General features: G+C 48.0%; 2 long non-coding RNA genes across 2 annotated transcripts in view; one reads left to right on the top strand and one right to left on the bottom strand.

The window, feature by feature from the left end:
• Window positions 1–6: 6 nt before the first annotated feature.
• Window positions 7–4,560, top strand: LOC108448459. Its single transcript, XR_001864349.1, has 2 exons — window positions 7–3,606; window positions 4,274–4,560. It is a non-coding gene; the product is annotated as an uncharacterized LOC108448459 (long non-coding RNA).
• Window positions 4,561–5,985: 1,425 nt separating this feature from the next.
• Window positions 5,986–8,950, bottom strand: part of LOC108448458 — a 266,016-nt gene continuing 263,051 nt past the window's right edge. Inside the window, exon 5 of the long non-coding RNA XR_001864348.1 lies at window positions 5,986–6,499. This is a non-coding gene — a long non-coding RNA (uncharacterized LOC108448458). The remainder of the gene's footprint in view (window positions 6,500–8,950) is intronic.

The raw sequence follows: 8,950 nt of genomic DNA, 5'->3' as shown, positions 1-8,950 counted from the left end.
ACAGGTTTCACCAGCCATCCCTGGCAGCAGCTTTGTCATTTTCTAAAAATAAGAAGCTAAAAGTTATTGTAGAAGAAGGGGCTTTTTTTGTCCCCCGCACAATGTGCCTTTTGTGAGTTTAATGCCATTCTGGGGCTCTCTATAGCCCCGGACAATGGGGAACTCCAGGAGGCGGCTGTGCCTCTGCCTTTTTTCTTTCTTGCTTTCTCTTTTCTCCCCCCTACCCCCCTCCTCTTTTCCCCCCTTTTTTCTTTTTCTTTTCTTTTTTTCTTTTTTTTTTTTTTTTTAGGAAAGGATACAACATTCCTCCAGTCCCACCAGAACCTCTGCTTTGATTAAATAAATATTTCTCTAGCCTAACGGTAACGTTTTTCATTTTCTGCTCGGGTCCATGTCCGATTATTATTTAAAATTTTTATTTCCAGGAGCTTCTCCCTCCCCATTCCAGCCCTAGTGAGAAATGTTGATCATCGCTGGGAACGTGGGATTTGAATTTCAGGAGGAGGTGAACCAGTAAGGAACCTCTGTCCAGGCTTCAGGAATATAGTTTTTTCATCCTTCTAAAAGAAGCTATTTTTATTACTATCAGAAATGCATCTAAATTAAATCATGTCTTGAAAATCTAAAGAAGCTTTTTTTTTTTTGCCTTTTTTTGCCTTTTTTTTTTCCTTTTCTATTTTTTTTTTCTTTTCATAATAACCCAAATAATTATCTTCCCGGTTTGTTTCATAGCTCTGAACAAGGAATGCAGTTGCGGTCAGTTTTTCCATTTGGGAGAACCTTAATGTAGATGTATTTTATACGGCAAGGTAATAAACTGCATGTTTGTTAGTACCTATTATAATTAAATGTCTTGAGCTTTCCCTATTTCTTAACGTGGGGGTTGACATTTGGAATTTTGACAAGTCCCTTTAAGTGGGATGGGGGTGAAGGAAGAGGACGGGTGATTAGGAATTTGACTGTACTGTTGATGCATTGCTGGAAGTGTCTTGCGTTTGGGAGAAAGTCGCAGGTTTTAAGACTCAGGGTTCGAGAGTTGCCACGGTTCTGTGGATGTTGTACCTGCAGCCCTGGTGTGCCCGGTCACCCGGGCATGCTGTGCGTGAGTCCTGGTGGTTGGATTGACTCTAGAGGGGGACCAGTTTGCCTTTAAAAGCTGCCCTTAAAAATCAGTCCCTGCTTGATACATGTCTGTCTGGTTTTATGGAAGAATAATTGTTAATGTACTCACTTTCAAAAAACCCCAAACCTTAAAAAAAAAAAGGAAACACAAAAAAAAAAAAAACAAAAACAAAAAAAACCCCAAACTACCACAAAAAACAAAAAAAAAGCCAACCCAAAAAACCAACCAACCCCCAAACCAGGGAGCCCTGGAGGAATCAGAATTTTTCGGGCTGCTTGGTGCGCTGCTTGGGAAGGTGCATGTAATTTGTAGCTGTCGTTCTTGCTGAACGTGAACCAAACGTGGGTTGAGGAAGAAGTTGAGGCAAGAATAAAGTAACCCTTGCCTTTAGCACTTGGGATAACTCAGAAGTACCTCTTTTCCCCTGAGGCTGTGGATCTGGTGGCCCAGGGTGCGGATGCTGCCTGTGACCACACTTTTTGCAGAGCAAAGCAAAAGGAAATGTGTCGGGAAGTTGGGGAGCAAAGAAGTGACTGTGGATGCTCCAGAAATAGGCACCTCCACAGGGACGTGTGCGGGCGCGGGCTGGAGCCATGGATGTTGTCTCCGCGTTTGCATCGTGAATTCTAGCTGTGTGCCGCTGTCCTCTAATTTCCCATGACAACATATGGATCCCATAAAGGCAAACATGCCGAAGTGCATCTGTCTGGGTAGTTAACACAAACCAAACATCCCCTGCTCGGAGATCCCGCTGCTCCTCTGGCCGTGCTGCGCGGAGCCCTCCTGCGACAGCCCCTCGGTGCTCCGTCTTCTCCGTCACGCTCCCGGGACGAGCCCGAGTGACCCGAAAGGGAGGAGGGCAGCAGGCGCCAGGTCAGAGGAGCGGAGGGGTTAAGCGGGGAGAGGGGCGTGCGCCCTGCGCCCCCCCCACCCTCCTGGGAGCTGGTCCTGCCCGAGCAGGCTCTGCCCTGGGGTCAAGTCCTAGGACATCTTCCCTCCCCTCCTGGCAAGGCAGCAGCTCAGGCTGGGAAGGGAAACAGCAGATGAGCAGAGGGCAGAGGTTTACCCCTCATCCTGGAGACAGACGTCTGGGGGCTGGGGAATGAGAGAGTTCCCAGTTTTCCAGGTTGCAAAAAGAGGTGATGAGGGGAGGCTGTGTGTGAAAAGAAGGGAAGGAACAAGTAACGGCTGCAGGACCAGCGGATAAACCACTACGCAAAGACTGAAATGCAGCCAAGGAATTAAGGGATAATTCATACAGAAATCGTTAGGTATGATTACATGTATGTGCATGTGTGTCTCCTCTAAAAAATTTACTTCCCGTAAGATTTCTTTGTTCTAGGCAAAAAGACAATCTGAATGCTAAAATATAAAAAGGGGCTTCCCTTACTTTGATTAGAAATTTTGATACAGCCTCATCTGCAATCGTGCGGATGCCTCTTGTTTCTATATGTGTATCTCTGCATACGCATAGATGGGATTTTGGGTTCAAATAGCTTTTAATGTGCTTAGTAGAAAGAAGCTCTTAGTATCAGATCTGCAGGGAAAATAAGACTGATTTTTCCCATAGGAAACTTGGTAAAGACACAGCTGAATTATTAGATTAACCCATTTTTTTGTCTCATGCCATATCTGATGTATTTGCGCAAAGAATTGTATCATTTCATTTCTATGTTACTTTGAACAGATGGAACAAATAGCGGTGCTTTAAAGGGAAGTTATTATTTGTAGAAATATATACAAATTAAGAGGAACAACTTTGAAGCAAAATGTTTTTCCGAGGCAGCAAATATGGCTTTCTGTACAGGACTCTCCGCAAGAATAGTTGTTATCTTTAACATGTAAAATGGGGGTGAGCAGCTCCAGTTCCCTGGGTTCTGCAGGGAGATCAGGTCCTCCCCTGGAGACATGACCTGGCTGCCAGGGGCTCGGGAGGCAGGGGTGGGCCGCATTTGCATAAGGCTGTGGTGACAGCACTGGACTCGGGTGAATTTTTAGGGATCCCACAAGCGTATCCCGTTGCTCACCGCCCAGCACAGGGGGACTGGGCCAAGGCTCTGCGGTGCCAGAGGCTGACGAGGCACAAAAGGCTGATGTATGGGGAGAGCTAAAAGAAAAGTTCCAGGCTATCTTTTAAAATTCAGGCTTTAAAAATTATTGTTGGGAGGGGGGAGGTCCAGCTTAGAAAAAGTCTCCATAATATCATCCACTTTCATAGCTCTGTGCTTCTTGGAAATGTGTCTGAAGAATCAGAACAAAGCATGGAAGGCCAGAGTCCTTGAAGGAGCTCCAAATGATAAAGTCTGCCATTCATTTTAAACACTGCGTGCATTGTGGAAACACGGGTCAATTTGAAGGCATTTGTCAGATTTCCAGTTCCCTCTGCTCCTTTGCAATGGAAATTTGCAATCAAATCCCTGTGCTGGAGTTAGGATGTCTGCCTTGATCAGTTTGTATGACTCTATGCCCAAAGCATTGGCCAGGTAAGCTAGCTTTTCCTTTGGAAAGTTTGTTTGTGTGGAGTTGAGCGGGAGAAGGGGGGAAGGTTGAGGGGAGTCAAGCTGGAGCAGATGTGTTTGTTCTGGGTTTGGAAGGGGGAAAGGGCAGGCAATCGACGGCGATGGATTGCACAGGGCTTGCTGAGCCGCAGAAGTGAGTTGATACCATTTAGAGACGCCCAGCAAGAAGCATGGAAAGGGATATTCCAGCAGCAGCACAGTCATTGTTGGGATGCAAAAATGCAGCACGGCTGGAGAGCCACACTGCTGAGCAATTTCAGCCAGATAGCAGGGATTTCTTCTGCAGTCACGTTTGCCTCAGTTACTGGGGGGGCTGCTGCCCGTATTCCTGAGACACGGGGATGCTGGAGGGAAGAGACTATTGCTCTAGAAGAAATGCTGTAGGATTTGGGGGGGGGGGGGGTTTGGGCTGGGGGACATGTTCAAAGAAACATTTATTCTTTTGTCTCAAATATATTTCTGGGGTTTTACCTGATTATTAAAAGACATTGTGCTCTAGGCAGTGGGAGTGACAGGACCTCTGTGGGCTATTCCAGCTGTCCCCAAACCTGGCAAGGCTGCTGCAGCCAGGCTGAGTAAACACCCCTCAGTCAGACAGCAGGTTTGTAACATGCATTTGCTTGTTTTGCAGGCCATAACATGAGTGGATGTGTTTGCCATGGAAATAAACACTTGGAATACATCTATATGTTTCTTGGCTTTTTGAGAGAAATGAAGAAAAAAGTCTTGGCATTTAATTAGAAGTCACTAACCTGATAAATATTGAACATCATTTCTTTGTGAGCGGCTCCATGTGCTCAGAGCACTCTATGGATGTATTCCACAATTGCACTTATTTAATGCCTCTATCACCTCATGCCTATTGTATTTATGTTGTCATCAATGTCAGATTTTAATTAAACAATTAAATCACTGTCACAGTAATTTCCCTAGAAAACTATTTTAAATGAAAAATCCCACAATAAGTGTTTGGGAACCATCTTAGAGGAAAAAAAGAGGGAAATAAGTTATAAAACAAAATTATAGTTCCCCCAGAATTAGGGAAAAAAACATATTTTCAGCATTGAGAAGAATTCTGGACTACAGGGCGGTTTCCACAGAATTCAGAGTGTGTCAGCAGGGAGACCAAGACACCTTGGCTTGTCTGGGGGCGAGTCTGAGTCTGTCAGGCGGAGCCGCTGCGCAGGGACCCCGGCCCAGGGCTGGCACTTCCTGTGCTCACCCCCCGCTGTGGGCCAGGAGCAGTGACAGCAATGCAACCCTCTCATCTCCGTGCAAGCCAGGTACCAAATGCTCCTTGGAAAATAGTCCATCAGCCTTCTTTCCCTCTGAATTATTTCAGAATTAAGCTGGAGATTTGCAGGAAAGTCTGCATTGAATTATTCACCAAGCACCAGCACCAGCTGCACTTACTATATAGTAACCATGTCCTCCCTGTGTTGTAAGCAGTGAGAAATCGGATCTGACATAGCATCTTTGCTGCAGTTAATCAAACAGTTCATCGTTATCTCTTTGTAAATATCTGCTCTTATTCCTCTAAAACCTGTACTTCTTTGTACAGAAAAATCACAAACACAAGATGCAAAATTCATCAGACAAGATATCTGCAGGAATCACGCTCTCAGCCGCACGCCACGATATTACCTGTATTTAACATAAGCACATCTGACATTTGCGGCGACATGAGCGGCGCATATTGAAATTGGGGGCCCAGGCTGTGATTGCAGCGCCACGTCCCCCGCAGCCATCCCCAGCGCCAGCCCGGCCGCCAACAATGCTTTCATTTGTGCCCCGGGAGGGCTGTGCTGGGGCGAGTGCCAGGGAGCAGCAGGGGGGGCTGGGGGGCTTCGCTGTCCCCCCGGTTCCCCCAGCCCCCAGCGTCAGGGGGTCCCCCCCACCCCAGCACCCATCCTGCCACGGGAATCCTGGACAGTGTTTCTTAGGTCCATGCTGCATTGTTATTGGAATGCAGCTTTGCAGATTGGGTTATGGCTGGGCTGCGTGTGGTTTCTGTCAGCCCTGAAGTGTTTTACAGCTGGAGATGATTTGGGGGGGGAGGGGGCACATGCAGCCTGTCCACAGCCAGGTCTGATGTTCGTCTGCTGCTGTCTCTCTAATTTTTTTCTATGTGCCTCCAACAAAAGGTGAGGTTGGCACTGGAGGGGATGATGATGACAACGGCAACACCAGGCCCATCCCTTCCCGCTCCTCATTTGACTTTGGTTCTCCCAAAAGCAATTTGCCAGCAGATCCCTCTTCCTCCTGCGGCCACAGCAAACCGAGGTACCTGGTGTGCTGCGCCTGGGCTGGGCAGCCCGAGGCCTCCTGCCCCAGCCAGCTCCACTTGTGAGTTCAAGGCACAAAACCTTCAGCCTAAATTCAACCAGTAAACCCCAAAGCACTCACTCTGTCAGTCCAGAGCCGTGGAAGAGTCTCCACAGCCCCCTTGGCCAGGCAGACCCTCGCCCGGACCCATCCAGGGCCACCTGCACTGTGCCAAGATGCTCTCCCTTGGCAGAGCATATGCAACCAGAAACACACATTTTTATACGCAGGAAAGGGGAAAATGGATGAGGTTGCACAGAACCCTCCTCCAAGCAGGAGAGGCTGTGCTGGAGGAAAGTATTGCTCATAATGACACTTAAGCCCAGACACTTGAATGCTAAAGGTTAAACTTACATTCTTCAAGAAAGGGCTCCTTGCCAGCTTGAACTGTGTTGTGTGTTCACTATTGCCTCCTCCTCCTCTTCATCCACTGTCAATCCACTTTTGGTATGTGTTGAAATAACTGAGGTTTTGGGGTGGATTTTTTTCTTCCCCTAATGTCTGTTCTCTGTACCAGTTCTCGGCCCTATGTCTGTCACAGGGTTAAAAAAAAAATTAAAAATCAGTTTAATGCTCACACAAAAGTGAAGTGGTTTTTTTTTTCTTAGCTGCAAACTACTGTAGCTTCAATCCATCAAAGATCAGCCTCAGCATATGTTCTGTCCTCCAGTGACACACCGTTCATAGAACACCATCCTCCACCTCTTGTCCTCAGCTGAATAACCAGAACATACATTCTGACAATCAGGCTAAAAATGGAATTAAAACACACATTGAAAGACTGATATATACAGTAACAATAGGGTGGCGAAATAATTTTAGGGACAATCCTCACCAGGGCTGGAGATGAAACTGGTGGCAATGCTTCCAAATGCTCAAGCCAAGGAAGAAGAAACAGGAAAATGCCCACCCAGAAGTAGCACTTCAAGATGAATTTCAGCATAATATGAAGAAACAGACATGCAGTTTGGATGCTGCATTTAGACCTTAATGATCAAAGAGCACCTTCTCCATATACTTTCATGCTTCTCCCCAGAGATATTTCCCATAAAAAAAGAATGGAAATAGTATTACATTGTGCATGCCTTCTAAAGCAGCCTCTTTACACAGCCTCATGCAGGCTTTTCGTGGAGAATCAGTCAGGTGAAAGCACAGAACACGGATCCCTACATCTCAGCAGCAGGTAGAGGAGACCCAGACAGGAAGGCTGGATCAAAGGCTTTGAGGAGGAGCATGGAAAAGAGCCAGAGTGAGCTTCAGAAGTCAAATGCAATTTTTATTTGGGTTCAGAGATGATAAAAGGCCAGTGATGTTCATTTTCCTACTTCCTGCAGCAAGGGAACGGGGGGCTGCAGGGCTCCGCAGCTCGCTGCAGTGTATTTCTTGGCACAGCCCTAATTGTATCTCCTGGTCCCAGTGGAAGTTCACGCTTTTTAATATCTCTTATTGCTTCTGCAATTGCTGCCACCAGTCAGCAATCACAAACAGGAAGCCGTGAGTCAGCAGAGCCATAACCCGTGGGCCGACAGCGGCCAGAGGAGAGGGACGCTCCTGGAAAACACGGCGAAGGGCCGAGCAGGCCAGGCCCCGCAGGCCACGCTGCAGGAACAGTGCCTGGACAGGCCGGGGAGCTGAGCGGAGCCTCGGTTCCTAATTCAGCCCCTCAGCTTTCACCAAAACCTGGGATAAAGGCCCTGTCGCTCTGGGCCTGAGCGCCTGCGGAGAGGTTTCCCAAAGCTGGTCCCCAAAGCTCAGGGCAGTCATGGTAGGGCGAGAGCAGACAAGGACACTGGGTTCAGTTTCCTATCCGTGCTCCAAAAAACAGATTTTTTTATCCTGTTAGGGAGAGGCACAGCAGAGGAGGCAGCGGTGACCCCTCAGCTGGGATTTGTCAGCATGACCCCGTTTTCATACCAGCAGCACCCAGGACTTGGCCACACCATGGCTCACGTAGCGCAGGGAAGCAGATGATCTATTCCCAGCCTGGTTTCGTCTGTTTTCTAACTGTATTTAGCAGCGAGTTTACTCCAGACTGAGCCTGCGTGAGTAAGTGTGTATGTAAGGGTTGAGGATTGGCTGCAGCAGGCAGAGGGTTTGCTGAAAGGCTTGTTAAGGAAGCACTACTGACCATGCAATCCAATTACATAATGCTTCAAAAAATAACCGTGCTGGGAGTTGGGTCTGGGCAGCGCATTTTGGCAGCAGAAAGAGGTATCAAATGTTCATCTTCCAAACCAGAGGCTGTCAGCGTATTTGTGCCACAATGTGACACTGCACCTCGGCCGTAAACTGCTCTAAAGAGGAAACTTGCTTCCAGGGGAAATGCCTGCTGTTCCCTTTCAAGGCAGTGCTGCACCCTGCAGACCGACGTTATTTGAGTCCTTGTAAAATTACCACTAATCTCTGCACTCAGGATGCCTCGTGTTTTATGGGCACTCGTATGACGGCAGCTTTGTTTTCTAGGGGGAAAGCAGAGTGCTGAGCAGGGAGAAGCAGGCACCTGGCCATCAGCAGTGGCTCTCTGGGGGTTTTCCTCAGCTCCCTACCTTCCAGTTCCTCTCTGCCACTCTGGACAGGACACACATACAGATGATGCACAGTATTCACTGGACAATGTCTGAAAAAAAATACCCTGTCCTGCCTGAGAAAGATTCAGATCCATGCCCATTCCCAGGCAGAGCCCGCATGGAGCTGTGCATCCCTTCTGCCGAGATGGATGCTGGCGGAGGGGACTGAAGGCTCCAACTCCACGACGGTTCCATCCACACGTTGTCCGGGATGACAGGGATTTAGAAACCCTGTCTCCAAACAGCACTGGTAGCTTTTATCGTAGTTACTAATTAAACTGCTGGGCTGCTCCGAAGGCGTCGCAGAAAAGGCACATTTCTGGTTAATGAGGCAACAGCAAACTAAGGATATTCTTAGCCGCTGCGGAGCTGCCTGTACCTGAGCTGTGGGGCTCGGCTGGCGGGGGGGGGCGGGG

This window comes from Corvus brachyrhynchos, unplaced genomic scaffold, assembly GCF_000691975.1.
Source record: "Corvus brachyrhynchos isolate BGI_N302 unplaced genomic scaffold, ASM69197v1 scaffold365, whole genome shotgun sequence".
NCBI classification, from domain to species: Eukaryota; Metazoa; Chordata; class Aves; order Passeriformes; family Corvidae; genus Corvus; species Corvus brachyrhynchos.
Note: the sequence above shows the minus strand (reverse complement) of the source record. Positions and strands in the feature narration are given on the sequence as shown.